The sequence below is a fragment of the Lissotriton vulgaris genome, chromosome 3_1 (assembly GCF_964263255.1).
Source record: "Lissotriton vulgaris chromosome 3_1, aLisVul1.2, whole genome shotgun sequence".
Classification (NCBI taxonomy): Eukaryota; Metazoa; Chordata; class Amphibia; order Caudata; family Salamandridae; genus Lissotriton; species Lissotriton vulgaris.
In genome coordinates, this window is record NC_141689.1 from 1,624,991,208 (window position 1) to 1,625,013,075 (window position 21,868).

A 21,868-nucleotide genomic window follows, 5' to 3' on the forward strand; every position below is an offset into this window, starting at 1 on the left:
CGATTGGGACAAGGACGGCATTTTTTGTACTAAGGTGCACTGACCTGATCTACACGGGACGCATAATTATGGGTCACCTGCTGGACAAACCGGGAGGCAGTGCATCCAATATAAAATACAGTCCCTGAAATTATTCTTTCAAATGTGCCCCGACATTCTATTAAACGAGGTATGAGAGGATGGGAGTCCATCTTGGCATCATGCGGCACACACCAAACGTAAGAGCCAACCAGTCTGCCTTTCCCTGATCGTTGTCTCCTCCGGGACCTTTAGTTTGAATAATACAGAGTAATCTCCATGGGAAGGGAGACGAAATTTGGATTGCTTAGGCATAGTTTTGACACATTGCCCCATGTTTTGAACTACGCCCAAAGACATTCAAATTGAATTTCACCTGCAAAGGGGAATAGCTGCAGCATTCAAGCTTTGGGTCAGCCAACAACCAGCTACCCCCATCAACACTGGGAATTTCTGAAACCTAGAGTACAAGGGGCATTTAGAGTTGTAATTTGCATGGGTACCCACACTATTTCTTACAAAGAATTCCCTGAAAAAGCCAAGGAAATTGGTCAAGATCAAAAAACACTTCATTATGTAGGAAAACTCCAGCACTTTCAGCCAATGAGCAAGTCTCAACACCAGCGACAACCTATCACATTTTGCCTTATTGAAACACTGCCACCCATATGTGTGGTTAGACTTAATATACAGCATAGAAATAGACCACGAACATAAAAATAACCATGTCAAGACCTCATTGACAGCCACATTTTGACACTTGCAGGGCATTATGAATAGGTGCGAGAGCAAAATCTGTTCCGCTCGCGAATTTTCGGTAAATCCGTGAACTCCCACGAATTTACCGAAAATCCGCGAGCGGCGGATTCGGGGGCAAAAGCTCAAGCCTTCAAGCTTGAAGTTGTAACTATTTTAGGATGGTGCCGGTGTTCTGAGAATCATTGTATCCCTGTGAGTGGCTGCCCCCCCTACGTCACGGGCGGAGAAGGGCAGAGAGCGGCCGCGGGGTCCTTGTGCCAACATCGTTCAGAGCCTCGAGCCGCCAGCAGCCCGAGGCGGTGTACGAGGCTGGAAGACTTCAAAATCAATTTTATTTAATGCCAATTAAATCTCCATCTATCTGATGGAGATTTGATTACAGAAGGAAAGGGAGAGGGGTGTGAGAAGAAGTCCGAGTGACGCCGATCAGATGGACATAGCAAGGAACGGCTAAAGAATTGAGGACACTTACTGGGGATACGCTGAGAGCTGTCAGAAATGTATTGTGTTAAACATGTACATTTTTAATACATATGTACCAGCTTTAATGCTGGGCAATACCGGCCTGCAGGTGGGGTGTAAGGAGACGGGCTGTGTATAGAGGTCGGCACAAGGACCCCGCGGGCGCTTTCTGCCCGAGACGCGAGCCATGTTCAAATAGAGCATGCGCAATGTTGATGTCACGGAATTATGGTGGGCGTGGTACCACGTAATCAGCGGTGATATGCGCATGCGTAAAACAGGGGGGGCACTGCTTCACGGGGGCAGCGGATTATGCAACACCGGCAAGCTGCCAGCGCCATCCTAAAATAGTTACTAAGTTAGCTTCAACAGGAAGCACTAATAGATAAAATAAAGCAGGTGCTCGAGCACCTGCTTTATTTTATCTATTAGTGCTTCCTGATGAAGCTAATTTAGTAACTATTTTAGGATGGCGCTGGTAGCTTGCCGACGCCATCCTAAAATAGTTATAGGATTGAGACAGTGACAGCTCACTCAAGGGACCCCTGCGCCCTTCGGGGCGATTGCATAGTAACACACACATGGTCGCTGGAACTAGTTGAAGCTCAAATTCAGTGATTCATTCATCAGCCCAAAAACAATCGTGAGCGTCGTTGAGGCTGGGCAGGTGTGCCTTCTTCCCAAATCTACCGTCGAAAATCAGCTGTGATGCTGGATAGAGGCCTTTGCATCCTTGACTTCCTCCATTTACCCACTATGATGGACAGCTCACTCAAGGGACCCCTGCGCCCTTCGGGGTGATTGCATAGTAACACACATGGTCGCTGGGAACTAGTTGAAGCTCAAATACAGTGACTCATTCATTAGCCCAAAAACAACCGTGAGCGTCGTCGCGGCTGCACAGAAGACCCCCCCCATCACGGAAATCCGCAAAATCCGCGGATTTTGCGGATCCGCAAATCTGCGGATTGTGGATCCGCGAAATTCACCCATGCCTAATTATGAATAAGAAAAAGTAGTGAGAGCCACGTTTACCACACTTTACTTCTACAGGTGTCTAATTTTCACAAATATCTAGGTCTGCTAGGGGAGAGGTGTTGTTACAAACAACAAATCATTAAATAAAAACCAATCTAAAATCAGCAATCTGTTACACCAAAGATTAAAAGTCAAACTACATAAAGAGTACACATGAGAAGACACCAGACTGTCATAGCACACATCCGTGGTGAAACAATGAAAACCAACTAGAACCAGGTTCTACAATTGATTGGTAATCTGTGGTTCCAGGAAGTCCACGGATTGTGTAAGAAAGAGTTGACGTGTTTTGATGGAAAGAGAATTATTGCACCATCTTGTCAAGACTGCATTTTGTGACTCTTGATTCGTAATGTTTGTCGCCAAAACCTTCTTTATAATGCTTGGAACACAAAATGAATCTACATGAAGAATAATTTTGTGTTCCAAGCATTATAAAGGAGCAGGTGAAAAATGTTGGTTTGAAAGAGTTATGGTGCAAGCGAAATTACAGGCCTAGGAGGATAATAAGAGCGAGATACATCTATTAACAATTGGAAATGTATCATAATGATTACTGTGATAGCCATATACAAATGGAATTGTCCAAATGGAATTGTCCTCTGTTTTAGATGAGGTTAAAATGAAAAATTGAGTGAGAATATAGGACCTTTTTATGTATACTGATTTGTATATTTTATCAAACAGGTGTTTTAAAAACTGTTTTGGTGACAAACATTACGAATCAAGATAGTCGCAAAAAACAGCCTTGACAAAGATGGTGCAATAATTCTCTTTCCATCGAAACGCGTCAGCGCTTTCTTACACAATCCGTGGACTTGCTGGAACCACAGATTACCAATCAATTGTAGTACTTGGTTCTAGTTGGTTTTCATTGTTTCACCACGGATGTGTGTGTTAGGAAATGAAATGAATGAAATTAAATTTGATTTGTAGAGCGCATGGCTGCCCGAAAGCGGCCCAGCGCTTGCTTAGGGAACCCGTCCTGGTATTCCCCTGCGAGATAACCCATTACTGGGCATCCCCAATGTGAAAGCCAGGCATCCCGCTGCGAGTGGCCGTTGTGGAAATTAAGCAAGCTATTGCCCTGAGTTACAGAGTGGGACTCCATGATTGGAATAGGCACCAAGGCGAGAATTGTCAGGTCCGGGGAAATTTTGAGCATAAGACTCGCCGAGGCGGGGAATTGAACCCTGGTTCGGGCCAGACCTCTGCATCAGGGTCTGCCGCTCCAACCACTTGAGCCACACTTCTCCACTTGATGACAAAGTCGGGTGTCTTCTCATGTGTAATCTTTATGTAGTTTGAATGTTAATCTTTTGTCTAACAGATTGCTCGATTTTAGATTGGTTTTTATTTAATGATTCGTTGTTTGTATCAAATTCTTCTAATACACACATTTATGAATACATTGATATATAGTCATTTTAAACAAAATTGGGTATTTTGAGTTTGGGTTTAACGTTCTACTCTCATTGTATGGATGGTGTAAGTGGAGTTTGAACAGCCCCAGTGACTAAATGGATTTTTCCCAAGATTGTGAGTGTGAGCAAACCATGCTAGTTATAGGAAACCTTTAGCTATTACACCAAAGGAAACCCTCTTTAAATTCAATGTTGAAGAAAACATTTTGAAAACCACCCTCAAAGTCACAGGCCTTTAGAGGTAAGCCCCAAATGTAAAGTAGTACAAATAACCACTTTTCCTAAACACAATCTGTTGAACACATTTTGAAAATATACAATATACAAATTGGTAGGTAGACAATTATAACTGCAGTTCGTTGTGTGCCTCAAGGTATCATTTTCATATAATCAAACTATATATTTCATTGACTGGAGGAGTCTGAAAAACGTAACTGTCAATTTTGTAAACTCGCCACCTGCAACAAATTACCAATTAAATCATTGTCACCCATTTCTATTTCAAACTACTTCGTTTTTTATTTCAATTATTAGTTTCTTCTGGAAACATACTAGTTATCTACACAACTGGCACCTTGCCGATTTCAGAATGTTGTCTATTTAGAAACTGACAGCTTTCCAAATCTATCTATTGGTTTCACATCTCTTCCACTCCCATCTGCTCCTCCCACAAACTGCAAGCATATCATAAACTGTAAAAACAGGAAATGTTGACTACCACTTAAAAAATTACAAAAACAGCTAAAAAATAATGCTTTTAGAACTCTGTTCCTGAAAGCTGGGAAGAGAGTATTTTCTTACTACAACAAACCTTTTGTTGATGCAATTTTTTAGGGAAAACTGTCAAATATATGATGAAAGCTTAATCTCTCTTACAGCAAGCTGACCTTGGAATCATACCACCAAACTGAAATATATGACACTTACTTTGCCATTTGACAAACAGTTTTATTTGCTAATATTTTAAAAAGTGTTTTATGTGCTATGATTATCTAAATGCATTTTGTAATAATTTTATACAATAAAAAAAATTGACGTGAAAACTGTCTTGCACAGCAATTTTTTTCTACATTTTGACTATTTTCTCTGTTTCCTCCAACGGAATCCATAAACCCTGGGTACCTTTAGAATCCAGCATACAGAAGGAACAAAAAGGACACAAATTTGGTATTGACATCTTTTGAAGAATAAAAAGCTATTAAGGCTTGCGTGAGAACTGCCCAAAGTATTTTTTTTTAAAGACTCAGTGCAGGTTTTTTTTTGAGGGGGGAAATTTGCAGTTGATTGGGTTAAAAGGGTAGCTATGCATTGGCTCCTAGTCGCTAATTGACTAGGTACTAAGAAGAACTCCCACCCACTCTGCCTGATGCAAGTTCAAGTCTGCAAATGCTTTTTAATACATTGTTAAAAAGAATAGTGGTGGGAAGGATGCAAAGAGCACTTGTTCAAAGCAGAGGCCAGAGATTGCATCCGAAACTGAGAAAAAAGGCATAACATGAAATGTGCTTTACAAAGGGGACCATGACATTTCAAGCTAAACTTACAACATTATGGCAGTAGCAACCCATGTAAAAAGGAACACTTTACAGTACATGGGTACATTACATGTCCACATTGCATGTATTACATGCCAAGTCCAACTATGAAAATAACTAAATACAATCTCAGAGAATGAGAACGGCACCAAAGGAAAAGTTCAGAAAGGAAAAATGAATAAGCAAATCTGATTTAGCACTAAGTTTTCTTACAAAAATCCAAATCAAAGATGACATGTGAAAGAGCCTATATAAAAAAATGATTGCAAACAGTCTAAATAGATTAGCATGTTTGGCAGTTTTTGTTCAAAAAGTAATGAAAGGACAATGTGTATCGGGTTAACTGGCTTTGTGACAACAGGTTTGCTATCGGAATTTCCTATTGCAGAACATATTTATACAAATCTGCCACCAAAAATGAACTGGTAGGGATGGTGCAGTTATTTGTATTCAATTGCGCTACTACATAAGTTTCCAGTCTATCGGGAACAACCGAAAACTGCTACGGAAAAAAACACTACATAAAGAAAACATATGCTTATAAAAAGGTCTCTGCAAGGAATAAGATAGGAATGCTCATTTATTTTGATTTTTTGATAAACAGCTTTGTAAAAAGAATTACAGCATCAATTGGATACAGGAGTATCATGTCTTATATTATGCAGAAGTCACCCTAACATCTCAGAGGTGGGCTTACAGTGAACGGTTTAATTTTTGGCATACAATGCACACCAAGTAATCTGGCTAAAACAAAATGTACTGTTTTTCCGGGTTCCAGGAACTACACTAGAACATGCCTGGTCATATGTCAAACAGAGGTTGCCTCTACTTCTAAGTATGCATTATAGGATTACTGTACTGATTTAAAGTTTAATATTGCCTTACCAGAACATAAGAATTAGATCTGGACAAAGTACATGAAATAACTTCTCACCAATAGAAGGGACAAATTATATAATTTTTTTTAAGTATTATAGAGAGGACAGATTTGGTCCACAATTGGTAAAGGATATAAATATTTGGCTCTTATTACAGTAAGAATTGGCAGATACATAAAATGATCATTTTATAATGGAAGTTATGATTGCGTAATGAAGATGAAACCTTGTTGCATATTGTTTGACTGTGGAAGTTGATCAAATACAAGGATTAACATTCCTTCCACCACTGTGTTAAAATGGAATAAACCTGCTTATAAACCCAAAAAAGATAATCGAGGCTGTTATCAGTATTAAATCACTCAAATAGGATTCGTAGAGCGCCACTTATCACCCCTGAGGCTATACAAGCAGGAGGAGAAATGTGGGTCTGTCTCAGGAGGTCAAGGATGAGCCTGCGTGCTGTGTTTTAGATGGTATGGATTCAGTTTAGTAGTTGAGCTGTGACCCCCACATAAGATTTACCCTAGTCCCGTCAGCTGGTGATGAGGGCTTGGGTGACGATGCGTCTGATTTTGGAGGGGAGACAATCAAAGATTTTTCTGAGTAAGCGCAGGATGAGAAAGCAAGAGGATGAGACTGGGTTTATCTGCTTCCTCATCGAGAGCCTGCTGTGGAGTATTATTGTGACATTTTTAGCATGCTGTGTGGATGCAGGGCCAAGCTCCATTGGCCACAGGGAGTTGCTGCTCCCGCAGATGAGTATTTCTGTTTGAGTTCTCTACAATGCATCCAGCCTGCGAAGCTGGTCATGAACCTGTGGAAATTAGATTTAGTGTTAGTAGGGTCTGAGGAGAGTGAGAGGATGAGCGGAGTAGTCAGCGTAGGAGATTATGTTCATGCTGTGGGATGTGGCCAGGGTTGCCATGTAAGTGTTGAAATAGGTTAGGCTTATTGTATAAATAAGAGGGGAAGAGGACTGAAAGAATGCTATGATGAAATTGGCAACCATATTAAATGCCAACAATTCTTGTGTACTCGATTAGTATATTTTTATATGTAAAAAGATTGACTGTGAATGTTAAAGTTTCTTTGGTTTGGAAATCAAAATAAAAAAATACTAAAAATTATAATACTACATTTAAGCAGTAGTTTAACTCATTCGTTCGGATTAGTTTAATTAAAGACATGTCTAATAATAAAAACAGCTTCATTCTAAAAGTTTCAAACAACTTTCAAGAGGTGTTGTGGAGAGGGGTGTTGTGCAGGGCACATACTTTTCTACTAATGAACATTTTGGGGTGACTATACCAAACCAAAAATTTTAAAGGAGTTAAAAAAACTAGATTTACACATTTTACAGGATCAAGAACCACCTCCTCTTATGATTGGCAACTAATCGAGCCAGACGCTGCGAATCTAAGAAAACAATTACGAAACCTGAATAGCCCTCAGCCAAATAAAAACTACCCATTTAATTCATTCCAACTATATAAGCATGGTAATCCCCAAAAAAGTGTGTCAAGCAAACTTCAATTGTGTCTACTGAACACCCCATCAGCCTAATAAGGGATCCATACAACAAACTAGCTTTGTTTTGATTCAAAAAGTAATGATTCAATAAAATATTTTAAAAGGCCATCATAATTAGGTATAAGCTGCTTAAGGTACTACAAAGTCAATGATTTGAATCTAGCTGCACAGTCCAATCGCGGTGAGTCTCAAAGCATGCATAGATATCTATATTCTACAGTGTTTTCAAAACTACCAATTATTTCTATGTTATTGTGCTAAAAACTACAAAATCAATTCAAAGTGAATTCACAAGAGCATTTGCTGCAGACAATATTGCACATCCAGCGACCTTCCCCACCAACTATGGATGCCAAAAAAATCATCAAAGGAACCGCTCTGATGTTACTTTGGCTTAAAGTAGGTCGGAATTGGTATATTAAATTCACATATTTAAATAGCTCAGAAATAAAGTATGAACTGCGTAGGCAAAACACATTCCCTGTATACTCCGTTTCTAGTGGAAACTGATAGAGCCCTTCAGCACAGACTATGTAGCCAATGTGGTAAAATGCAAAGATTTTAACCCAATTACCAGAAGATCATAGACAGAGAAGCATGCTCTTGTAATATGATAGGCATAGTTGCCAGTTTAGGCTCTGTAGTTTCAAACCTTAATCCTGACAGGCAGCATTACAAATGTGATTCTATGTGACATGAAATGCAAGCCAAGACTGCCCAAAAAACCCGTAAGAGCCAGAACCTCCACAAACAGTTTATTACACAAAGCAGCAACACCAATGTCCAAAGGCTGGTAATTCAAAGGGGTGTAGGAAATAAACTTCCATAATAAAAACATAACTTGCTTAACATTAACAATGTCCAAGAAATTGGCCTGAGGAGAACAAAGTGTTGTGATTACTGATATCATACTTTTGTTGTTAGTTTTCCTAGAATTTTTTCAGTCCAATACTAATCCAAGAACAGTGAAATGGCCTTAATTTAACAGTATTCATAATTATTTCACATATGTAACCGGAAATCCAAATTATTTATACAAATTAAATACCAGTTACTTTCCGAGTAAATGCTGAACACCTAAAGAATAAAATACCAAGTTTCTGAATTCCTTTCCTGAAAAACTGCACTTAAATGAAGAGCAAATAATTTACAGCAATTACACTGTCTTACTTAAAAGCATCAAAATATCACCAAATATAAAGAGAAAACTAAACGGAATGGGAAGAGAGGGTCAAAGAAAAAAAAACATAGAAGCTGGGTGTTCACAAGGATCTTGTGCCTCCAGCAGCAAATAAAATTGAGTGTAAGTGCCCAGTCCAATAGCTATCTGATATCCAGCTAATATACTTCAAAGTTTTTTCAACAGTCTTGAAAAATGAGGGGCAAATACTTCACCAGTTTTTTTGCTGCAAGAAAGAGGAAATGGCAGCATACAAGATTTCGTCTCTAAAATCCAGTCAGTTAAACGGTGCCAAGCTCAGGGCACATAAATGCAGCAAGCAACTAAGTTTCTAAAGTTATAGCAAAAAATCTTGCTCCAGAGAGGCACTCAGGCATTCTATGATGTCATGGTACATTCTAACAGAGCAGTACAGTGGGGAATAGTAGAGAAGTACTTTACAACAATAAAATCAAACTGGGAGACATAGACTTGGGCCGCAAGTGGAGCAGGAGTAATGAAAGCAAGACTTCAAAAGTACTGTAGCAATTGTATCCATATTCAAGGCTATAAAAGCCAATGAGACCATTTAGAGGTCAACAAAATATAATCAGGCTAGGCATTCAAACAAGACTAGAACTCGCACATATACTGTTGTGGCACTCAACCAACCCTACAAAAGTGTGGTGTTTAAAATTCACTAAAGCACTGTCAACTCTTTGGAAATGCTGGAGATACTTAGAGGCATGTTTATGAAGATCCGACTAGTTGCTGGAAAGATTTTATAGACTACTTCATATCACCTTTGAAAGTATTTATTACTGAATAAAATTAGAAATGGGATAGCCCCTGATTTTGCAGTATAATGTAATTTAGGACTTATGGAATCATCTGATCTTGCCCTTTACCCTTTATGCAATGGACAGTTTAGAATCTGATCCTTAAAAGAAAAAATAAGTTGCCAAACTTTCGAAGACTAACTTCTGTCCAGGTCATAAAATGTAGCTACCCAACTAAACAAGTGATAATTAATTTGAGTTTAAAACATTAGCAGCTTAAGTCCACTGGCAAAAATTAGCCTGGCAAGGTCTATCCTCTAGATATTGTGATCATTAGCCCACTTACAATATTGATGAAGACTGATTGCTCAAAAAAAATGCGGCAAGCACATCTAATTTCTAAAAGCGAAAAAGATGGTTATATGATGGAGGAATTGCCCTCCCACATATACAAACATACTACTGGAAGTCGCAATTGACCGTGATAAACCAACGGCTACATACACCACATGTATGCCGTATGGACCGGCATCTCCTTGACTCAGAAGGTATAATGGGGGCTCTCTACAATAGATCTAAGAAATCACACTACACAGGCCCCATAGCCCATGCTCTACAAATCTGGCATGTGGCACAGCGAGCAATGGGCTGGGACGATACTATCACACAGATAACACCACTTTCGGATACCTATAAACTAGGAAGACTAAGGAACACCAAGGGATTTCGGCAATGGGACCTAATAGGGATCTCCCGAGTGGAGGACCTTAGGAAGAAAGGCAAGGTCGTCCCCTTTACTCAACTACAAGCAACCTACAAATTGGCGCAAACTGAAACTTTCAGATACGCGCAGATTCGACATGCACTTTTAGCAGGGCTTCCACCAGCAAACCAATTCCCAGAGGCCTCCTTACTGGAGGATTGATTCCTTACGGATCACCTCCAGAAAAATTCCATTTCCTTCACATACAAGGAAATAATAAATAACCAGAAAGACCAACAGAGAAATTGAAGGGGAGGTGGACTTGGGGGACCTAGACCAAGATGACTGGCGGGCGGCCTTGGCATCCCCACGGGAAGTCTCAATACCCTCTAGACTAAGGCTATTGCAATTAAAAATTCTACACCGCATAAACTATACAAGAACCCTGCTACACAAGTTAGGCAAGGCAGATAATACTCTCTACCTCCGACAATGTGGTGCAAAAGGCACCTTCTGGCACACACTTTGGGTCTGCCCAAACATAACTCGCTTCTGGGAGGCCATCATACGCACAATGTCACAAGTCACCAGAGTTCAGATTCCGCCTCACCCAAAGATATGCGTACTTAACATCTGGGAGCCCACGGATTTGAATCACACAGACCAAGATTGGGTAATGCTAGGAACATTAGCTAAACGTAACATAGCGCAACTTTGGGGCTCAAGACTATCCCCTAAACATCAGCAGTGGTGCAGAGATATGGACCGCACGATGGTAACAGAGAAATCTGTATATTCACCGGGGCTTCCCCCAAAAGTGGATGCGTATATTGGGAAAATGGAATCTATTTCGGGGCAACATCTGTGAACCTCCCCCAATAGAGCGGGAATCAGACAATAGCGATTAATTGGGGTGAACGGATGGGACAAGAAATGTATTACCACAAACACTGAACATCTGAACATTAAGGGATGGGTGATGCTGGTGGGCTACTGTGCAAACTAACATTATTGAAGATACTTACCTCATTGTTGATATTCGCCACAGAGTGATTCAGTGTAACATGTAATATTGACTGATCATCCAAATAGGTTTAAATGCCAATAAAAATGTTTAGTTTTAAAAAAAAGAAAAAGGTGGTTATATCGGACGTGCAAAAAAGATTGATGTGACAACATTCTTAATTATATTTTTCATTAAAACTAGCTTCAGTATACAGATTATAACACCTAAAAACTTAGTGTAAATGAACTGTGATCAACAAGGAGTCAATCTGAAGATTTGAATGTGAGGATTACTGAAGACAACTCTGCTTATAAATTAAACAGCAAAACTTAATATATACATTTTTGCCCATCGATTAGGACAGCGCTCAAAGACATTTGTTTCAGAACAGACACTATAATAGATTGAAATCGCTGTGTCCATGAGAAGTGCATTAGATTAAATACATTTGGCTAATTTGATTATGTATATGCTGATGTGCTATTAGGAAACAAATTAGATTATCCCATATTTATTTTACTTCGTTTACAAAAGGTTGCAGTGAATGTTCAGTAAACATTTCCACCTCACGGATTTCTTAATCAGCCTTATCCCATACGACTATTTTATTATTTAGCTGTGAACTTTAATGTGCTGCTGTATTTTGGCAACCGGTACTGCTCTTGTAAAATGAGACAAAAACATCTCTATTAAGAAACGTGGGGTTTGACAGGTTGCAGTGCACACCAAGTTGGTCATAATCCCATGACAGTTAAATACTGCAGCACATCTCAATTTGGTGCCTACTGCATTCCAGTCTCTGAACTGCTGCTACCTTAAATTATGAAAAGCAAATCCATTTTAGACATAATGGTCAACTGTTTTGAATTTTAGAAAAGTCTCACCACTTAAACACTTTCCACTCCTACTAAAGTAGACCACTTTAACTAACCAGGTTTTATAAAGGTTGATGGAATGAATATTGGAAAATATGTAATGTAGGCTCATTTATATCACGTACATAGATGAGCATGCACCCTTTTCCAAAACATCATTTCAAACCTGAGGCACATCCTCTTCCAAAACAAAATACATCATTTGAAACCGGAGGCCGGTGACCATAAATTCAAGGTACAAGCTGGCGGGCAGTAGGTGAAACAATTTTACTTTTTTTTTACATGCAAATAAGAATAAGCTCAAGAGGCTACCCACATAAGGAAAACCTAAAAGACAGGCACTGGGCAACCCTTGTTTTTCATACTATTAAAAGCTGTACAATATATCCACTCGTGTTTGGTAAACAAAGTGATCGTACCCCCCCCTTCTGAGAATCTTCCTTATTTCAAGTTATTCAAATGCCCTTCCCACCCACGTAAGTAACCCATACACCGCTTTAGCCTCCCAATATCCATAGAAAATCGCCATGTTTATATGCCACATACTCATTTTCTCAGGTTGCAGACCATAGCAGTCAAGTTATCTTAAGTAAAACATACAGGGGTACCAGAACTTAATGGATTGGGAGTTTGGGGCAAAATCGTCAATTTATGTCAATTGGGGTACCAAACCCATTCCAATAAAGGTGGTTAAACTGCTGTACACTGCTCATTCAATCCTAGATAAGCATTATGGTGAGTAGAGTCCTCAAGCATTGCGCCCACCTACACCCTGGAGTTTGTATGCAGGAGAACCGTGCTTCACTAGAGACTGCTGCTTTGCCAGTTTGGCCAATAGAAATTAACCATATATACTGAGAAAAGAGGTTTCAAAATATAGGCTTAAAATCTATGTAATTTCAACTAGAGCACAGTAATAGACGTATGGATGTACGTGCCAGATCAAATCCAAGCAGTTCTGAGTAGAACTCCAGTTTTTAAATATCAATTGCATGAAAAAGAAAACATATCCATTACTATCACTTACCAACACTGAACCGGGTTCATAAGAAAGAGCTGAGTTTCTACTTCAAAACTGATAGTATTCTGTATCACTTGTTATTTGAAAAATATGACTAAGCACAATCCCTCACAATGGTTAAAGAAATACTGAAAGCAGCACATTTTCAGATCTGGGTTTGACATTCTCTCGCCATACTATTATGTCTAGAAATAAAAATGTGATATACATGCACAGAGAAACCTTTGGTCATCAGGTTTCAGCTACTGGTCTGTTTTAATATTTATATTCTACTTCCACCCACCACAGCATACCAGAAACAGGTCAGCCCACTTTAACCACTGGTTCCCTTCACTTTGACTGAATGCACACATATTGTACTGGTTTACTTCCACCTATAGACTTACTTTTTGTTCAGTGACAAAGTTAGTTACATCTGGTTTTTTTTTTAATTAAATGCCAGCTATTGGTTCTGCTATTCAGATACAAGTTTGTTAATCGTTTTCCATCTGTTTTAAAACGGATATAAAGTGATATTGTAACTGTGTACTGCCTGCAGATTAGATTGTTTATTTCTCTCCTCCACAAATATATATGGAGCAACGGAAAGGTTTGCCATTTAAAACCCATTAATAGAATCGAAACATCAGTGAATGCTTTTTACTTTAAAATGTGTATTGCAAACGTATGTTGGCTAGGTTAGGCGGAAGTATTTTCTTAATCTTGTGGCATATTATGTGATAATTAAACAATACCATGGCACCAGTTTGACAAAGCCGCATATTGCGGTTGCTGATGCTCGTTATACAATAGAAGAGGAACTTCAGAGGAAGTTGCTAGCAGGTAGTAGGGAGTGGTTTCGTGGGGCAGAAAAAGTCTTACTAATTACTGAAGACATTATTTTATCTTCTTGTTACTTTAACATCAATTTACGAAAATTATCGGTTTATTTATGTCGACATTTTCACTATAGAAAGGGAGAATTAAACATCTTTCCATGTCTCCCACTGCACATATATGACTTATGTCGACAGTTACTAAAGCCCATGTCAGCTAATCGTAGAAAAAGTCTATCACTGGTTTATTAAGCTTGTCAAAAGATTTCAGTAAAGTACTTTCTGCTGATCTCCATCAACGTGACTGCTTTCTTAAGAACCACTGCTAAGTTTCTACATGTATACTGCTATGCATACCCTTTGTAGTCCTTAAGTATGAACAGATCACTAGTATGATTATTCACCGAAGTACAACATGTGCACAGAACACATGTTATTTGTCTAGCTTTAAGGCAGGATCCAACTTATTGTGTTATTTTCCGCGGTTTCATTTTTCTTTTAGAACCATGGCAAATTTTCTTAACTTTTCCCTTCAAACTTTTGTTTAGGGAGTTTGAGAAAGTAGAAAACATTCTCATCCGAGTTTCTTTCTTAGCTAACTTCAAAAGTGTGGCTTCATTATGTCTGATAAACAGTTTGCCCTGGAAGGAAGCCCAGCCTTGGTCCTTCACACTTCTCACACCCACTGAGCGAGAGGTCCAGCCGCATTAAGAGACTGCCTTTCTGGTACAGCATGTGCAGAGATGGCAAACTTGTGTTTTTAGCTTGCCTCAGTACTAAGGAGCACATCACATCTTGTAATCCCAGTTGACAAAGACACGAAAATTAGACTAGGGCCTAAACAAACTGGGAAACACAAAGATCAAAGACGGAAAATAAGGCAAGTACAAATTCTGCTTTCAATTCACCCAAGAAAAACTATATGTGACAAGATTAGCCACTCGTAAGTCACAGGTCCAAATTAAACTCTTTCAGTGCAATACAGACTAGATTACCCTAAAGTAACTGCTAATTCAAAATATCGCCCAGGGTACCACCGAACACAGACTGCAACTCCCTGATTCTGTCAAAATAGCAGGAACCATCAGGACGAGGCCTACCTCCTTGCTGTTGGACTGTTCCTATTTGAACACGTCCAGATTTACTTGCATGTCCAGGATTTACTGTCCGCCCAGGTAATTGGGGTCGCATGGCCAATACTTTCAGAAGGTTTTTGATCTTTTAGCCAACCATAATAAAGGGTTGCGGTTGATAAGACAACAGCTAAACTGAAAATTCGAGATAATTTGACAGATAGGTGTGCTTTGAAGTAGTTGATTTAGTTGGCTATCATTCAAACAACCATAAAACACTGAACACTTGTTTTCATTTTGCTGTTTTGGTATGGTATGGTAAAGATCTGGTACATTAAAAATGTTAAACATTCTCACTCCCTTTTAATTCTCCCTGCTTTGGTATGCATATAGGAGTTCGACTGCTGTCCAAAAGTTTCGGTTCTCTTTGTTAGCCGTCTCGGTTTGTTTTTAAAAAGGGAAACCCGTATTTCGTTATTTTTCCTATTTATTTTTTTTAACTGGCCCGCACTGAAAAATTCAGCACAAGTCGCCTATCGTTCGGATTCCTTGATATAACGGTGAAGCCTGCCCGAAGGCGGTACCTTCGTCAAGCTCGGGTGAGCGCGTCAACCTCGGTCAAGTGAGTTAGGGTGCTGTGGGTGTTGCGGGAGTAGGAGGCGGTAGTGTACAGTCAGGAAGGGGCCTAACATGGTGTGCTCCCGCGGATTGAGGCTGTTAAAAGGAAGAATACGCTGGCTGCGGTTTCGTTGGAGGTCGTGACATGCACTAGCAAGGGCACCGGAGAAAAGGACTGCGTAAACCAATCCGTGAACGATTCTCCGTCGGCTCGCGGCGCTGGACCCTGCCACGAGCACGTGTCTTTCTTTCCTAGCACGCGCCCTTCATTAACTTAACTTGCAACAAGAGATAGCCGCGACCGCTGTTAACATACGCGGCAGAGTAACAGTACCGCGGGCCCAAAGCACGACTACTCGCCGCTCCTGTACCCGTACTACGCACTCTCACCTGCACTTCGGATGTGAAAGAGAGGTGGGCTGGAGAAGGAGGGTGCCCGGGGCCTCCTCCGAGGACCTTCACCACGCGCCCCAGACTCCGTATCTCCTGATGGAACCAGACGCGCGCGCTTCCCCTGCCCACCTTTATAGTTTCCAGAGGCTACGTCATAGGCGAGGGGCCGGACCGCGCAAAGACCGGCGAGACGCTGGCGCGCAGAGCGCATGCGTAACCGACTGAGGGGCCTCGCGGAGCTGATAATGAGCTCAGGTGATTTCCGCGTGCTGTGCTTTAACGGCTGCTCCGTGCCCGCGCGAACCTTGCGCCAGCATCATATACTGCTTGGGAAGCAGCTGGGTTTCTGCAACCGTTCGCCTGTCTGTGAACTGGAAAAGCCTCAGCTCACGGTATCGTTTCCGTTTGTAATGCTGGGCGTGGCTGTTGCACGTAGGCCCCGCTGCTCGCCCTTAGGGCGGTCCTCTACAGTCCCGCGCACGACTGAAGAGCGTAACGGTGTTGCTGGTGGTTCAACTCTCTAGCGTGGTTCGTGTGTGTATAGATAGATATATAGATATAGATTTTTTTTAATTTAATTTTATTTAAAAAAAAAAAAATTTCATTTATTCCTCTGGAACGGTGAAACCTGTTGCTCGCAACTACGTGGATGCGAAGGTTTAATTTGTCCTTGAGCACGGACTGAGCATTATGGGATGCTCAAGGTGGTGTGTGTGTGTGTGGAGCTCTTTAATGTAAAGTGTTTCTGCAGGACATCTCGGTGTTAACAGTCAAATCACTGCAATCAAACATGTGCAACCATAGCCGGATATTAATTTGTTGTCTGAAGAATGTATCATTTTCTTTGTGTGCAATCCAGAATGTTCATCACCATCTCAAGAGCTTTTGAATCGCAAATTGGAGTTAGGCCAATATATCCACATTGGTGCAGATCTGCCCTTACCTAGGGGCAGTGCCATTGATGTGATGTTGACAACCACACATCTGGCTCTCTTCACTTTGTATCCAAGGGCAGAATTAGTGAGATGATATCTCGTTGCACAAACTTACCTGGTTGTGCGTTCAAATTACCGCATAGATTTGCAAACATAACCCGACCGTCGATTTTAGCCATAAAATTTCCAAAGTTATTTAATGGGACAGTCTTAAGGAAAGCATCTACGTTTGCTCTCATCTTGATCCTTACCTGTTACTTTGTCCAGTACTTTATTTCTTAGTTAGGGGGATATATTCCTCGAGGGAAAAGATCCGCCCCCTTAAAATATATATTCCTTGTTCAATAGCTTAAAAAATCATTCATACAAGCTGGTATTTCTACTAACTTACAACGATGGATATTACATGTGGGTGGATGTAAATAAAAAGTAAGCATTTTGTTGTATATTTATACAACACATTTCCTTCAAAAAGAGTCACTCTCTGGAAATATGATGTACTTGTTTGTGTAATTCGTATTCTACTTCCTCTCTGTTACAGTGAGTGTTCTCTGCATAAATATTCTGGGCCATTTTCAACTTATCATATGAAATACATTTTCTTGATGATACCTTTTCATGGATGCAGCAGGAAATTGTTCATTTCGTCATTCATTAGTTGATTGTCTAACATAAAAGTTAATCTGAGAACTGTAGCATAATTTCATTCACCCTATAATGCTTTAAAAGGGTTGCTCCTATCTGCCTCAATGGGAATCGTCTGGATCCTAAAGGGGAGGGGGTCAGATATGCAAACCATAACCCCATAACAGTGGAGTTATCTTTACTAAAAGGTGCTTGCAACCGTACTCCAAGAAAAGTTAAAGGAAACGTTACTACTAAGCAACCATACTGGACGTGTGCCTGCTGCACAACTCTGATGCAGCAAGTGCCAGTATGCATCCTTGGTTAAAATACATGTACATTATTTCCAGCCCTTGATAAGAGGTGGAACGCCAATAATAGGTAACTATTGCTGTGTAGTGCTTCGCGTTAACGCATTGTTTCCAGTGTCGCGTGGGAGTGGCACGCCCGGTGAAGGCAAAAACTGACAGTCTGGCCAGAGGGTACTGTGCCCCACCCAGGCAGCCTTCACATTTCCGTTACTTCAAATGCGTGTGTCCCAAGCTTGGAAGAAACAGAACCCCGTGCCAAGGATTCGCATCCTTTGTGAGTTTTCATCTCTTGGTACATCAGAGGTAGGCTGGAAGTCCTAGAATCTGCAACATCCCCTTCACACCGATTGTGCTACGGAGGTCGGTAGCGGCTGGTCCCACATCCACCTACGGATGCCCTTCACGGCGGCCTGGGATAACCAGACAGACGGTTGTTCTTGAAGGCATGGATGCTTAGAGATGGCATTTCACGTACGGATCCCTCTGTTCAAGTTCTGGCTGAATGATGTGAGGTGGGCTGTTAGAATTAAATGCTTCCTTGACTGATTTTAGGCATCTCTCGGGTCAGTTGGAACAAAGAAAATGTGTACTCCGTTAGTCGCGAGTTTTTTTTTCACATTAATGGTGGCTCCTAGTTTTTAATTCTTTTTTTGTGTGTGTCCTAAGTAATTCGGGCATTTCCATGTCTGACCAGCTGCTGTGCAGTATCCAGCTGGCTTCTGGTCCGGGTCCCGAATCCTGCCCTTCGCTGATTGGACGGCATCCTTTGCAGAATCCTTCTTCCCACTCATCTCAAAGGCGGATCGGTACTGAACATGTTCCTCGGATCAGTCCCAGGCCACCAGATCTCAAGCATACCTGCGTCATGAATGCATATCTCCTTTGCAACGTACACATGTAGGCAATAGTGTTAGCGGAAAGGTGCTTCAAACTCAAATCGCATTACAACTGACCAAATAGATGCGCCTACGGAAAGGCGAATTTAAAGAACCTGGGGCAATTTTGAGATAATTTGTGCACTTGCACTGCATGTGAAGACAGCATGACGAGGGATATCAGTAACTTCATGGAAGTCTCGCCGTTTGCAGTTCACATGCACTGTCGGAACTAAATTGTTTGCAGGGAGATAGTGGTGCGGTGCGTCGGTGGCATGCAGTTTGCGGAGTGTAGACCAGTAAGAGAAAGCAAGCGCCTTCAGTATAGAGCAGTTTTCATGCAGTGGTTTATAATTAAGTATAACTTTTAATTAGCATGTTTTTTAAAAAGATGACGCATTGATCCCACGCCAGAGCAAAGAAAACCACCTACTTTACGTATCTTGGACCCACACCGTTTAGAATAATTATATTAAACAGAATGTGCCTGTGCTGTGATGGATTTTGGGACATCGGAGTACCGATGGATGCAAACAATGCATCATTGCCCCTGCCACAGTCATTGTGTAGGATGGCTTCTGAACCCACAACTTACCTGTCGTTCCTTGGTAAAGAAAAAAAGCCAAGGGTGCAAATCCCGGGAAGAGAGAAGCTCTTCAAAGAAAAGCGAGAAGAGTGACAGAGATGTGGGCTGCAGGCATCCGCGGGCTGCAGGGGTCCCCGGCACTGTTGGCAGGTGCTGATGGCAGCGGGTGCCTGGAGGGGTGCGGCGGGCTCTGCTCTCAGTGTTTGGGATCCGAAGGAGGCTGCCGCATCTCTGGGTGCGGGTTGCTGCTGCTAAGGGAGGCGGTGTCTGGCAGAGGGAGGCTGGACCTGGCGGGCAGATTTATAGGCGCCTAGTGTGTGTGTGCGTGAGAGCACCTCCTCTGCCTCCTCCGCGCGCCAGCGCACCTCTGCTGCGCTCGCTGACAGCAAGCCACTGCCTGCGTCCAGCATTCCCCTCCTCCGCATGGGCGCAACGCAAACTACCTTGCTGTCAGCTACCAGCGGAGCTGCGATAGGTCCAACTAGGGTGCGCAAGGCGTTGCTACGGCAACAAGGGGACCGAGCTATTGGTCGTTTCCCTGTCAGTCTACAGTAGCGTCGAGGAGGCACTGCTATGTTATCTGTGTGATAGGCTGTAAGGGTGATTCCCCGGGCTGTCGCGGAGCTCCCCATCCTTGGTACGTACCTGTCTAGAGATGCCCTTAAGTGTAGCTCGTCGGGAAGCACACGCAATCTTGGACCTAGAGACGGCTGCTGGCTTAAGTAGCACGGGTGCAAAGCCGTGCCCGCCGCATCAGTGGCAAGGATGGCGATTGTCCGCTCCCGGAGAAGCTACCGTGGGCCCGTAATTGATTTTGTACTCTGAGACCACAACACAGTACCATGTGTAGGTTCATCCTATGTACTTTTCGATAGGGCCAGCCTGTACCCATTCAGCTAAATCTGTAAACATTTCGCACTATACCACCTACTCCTGCTCCAGCCTTTATTTCGCGCACAAGTAACCCTCTCACACACTTTTGGCTTGTGGATGTAACCCTCTCACACACTTTTGGCTTGTGGATTTGAGGTCGCGCCTGTTGAATGTTTTCCACAAAATGGGTGCTTGTGGGAGCACGGGTATTAAAGATGCCAACCCGGGTGTATATATCTAGAATGCCATACATCTCTCCACATCCAGCAGCACTGCTAACCAGATGGGTGCATTTTGTTAGAAGCAAACCGCGATATAACAAAGTTCGAGTTCTTGACACGTCACATTCGTCTAACGCCATACAAAAACCCCATAAGACCAATCTCTTACAAGGAAGAGCTACGTTATGTAAAACAGTACTCGTCTTAGGAGACGGTGTTAACTCCCCCCCCCCCCCCCCCCACACACACACACCGTTGTATTTATACTTAATGTATTTTTTCATACTGGGGTAGCCGCAGGCTACACACACTTCTAAGCGAGTCACTCATTGTATATACCGTGTATACACGTAGACTAGACAGGGATGCCAATTTTCCTGACAGTATGCGCACAGACCTGGAAACTCCTATGATTTATGATGGTAGCGCCACAGAAGGTCCCTTCAAGAGTTGTGTGCAGTTTGTTGTGTGATGGGTCGGTATAGACGGAAACAAAAACGCACGTGTGTGTGTCTCCAGACGAAACGCAGTTTTGTTTTTAAATGTGTTGTAGAACCGTGCCCTGTAAAAAGTTCGATTTCGGTAGATTTCTACGTCGAATGAAAACGTGATAATTTGTGGAGAAAGGAGCTTTACAGAATTAATGTGTTTAGGGCGTGCAATGTCAATTGAGGGTTAAGTAATAGCCGTGTTCACAAAGCGATAGTACAGTAAATGGAGAGCTAAAGCTAACCTGCTGCTGCAGTGCCGAGTGACTTGAATGCACTGCGTGTGGTAGTCAACGGTCGCATTAAAACATCTTGGCTTAAAGTGCCACCAAAGACTGCTCCTCTCCCAGTCGACAGTACTGGAGCAGCCATCGGTAGAATGTGAGTTTCCGGTGTCAAGTAAAAAATGCAGAGTGCAGCATCGCGCGATGGCACTGGTGCTGCGGCGCTGTTCCTGGAAAGCAGAGCTCCCGAGTACAGCACCACGGAGAGCGGCTGCACAGTACGCTGAAGCTCTTGGCACCAGCCCTGTACTTGAGCGCAGCCCGGGGTCTGGCAGGGCACCCCGCTCTCACTGGCTGGAGCGAGTCTCACACTCGGCAGTGGCCACAGCTTTGCAGACCGGACTGTGATATGGCACCTTATTCTTACGCACTTAGCCGAGTCTCTCTCTCTCTCTCTCTCTCTCGGCAAGGGCACAGCGCTGCTGTCCAGAATGGAGTACTCTCAAGGGGAAGATGCTGCACTCGGCAACACACCGCGGAACAGCTTTATTAGTCCACGGGGTGCAAAGGAAATCGATATTTGTGTTTTATAGTGGACCGTACGTTTATGTTTAACTCCGTTGAATCTTGTTCCTCAAAGTC

At 42.0% G+C, this 21,868-nt stretch overlaps 1 protein-coding gene across 7 annotated transcripts in view; it reads right to left on the minus strand.

Moving 5' to 3' along the window:
• ELAVL2 (ELAV like RNA binding protein 2) overlaps positions 1-19,808 on the minus strand; it is a 661,451-nt gene extending 641,643 nt beyond the window's left edge. For 4 of the 7 annotated variants that reach the window (XM_086962111.1, XM_086962115.1, XM_086962113.1 and 1 more), the window contains exon 1: positions 16,087-16,214. The gene's annotated coding sequence lies outside the window, so the exon portion shown is untranslated. Of the gene's footprint in view, positions 1-16,086; positions 16,217-19,429 lie in introns of those variants that run through there. The other 3 variants (XM_086962112.1, XM_086962109.1, XM_086962108.1) reach the window with 2 other exon arrangements.
• Positions 19,809-21,868: the final 2,060 nt, after the last annotated feature.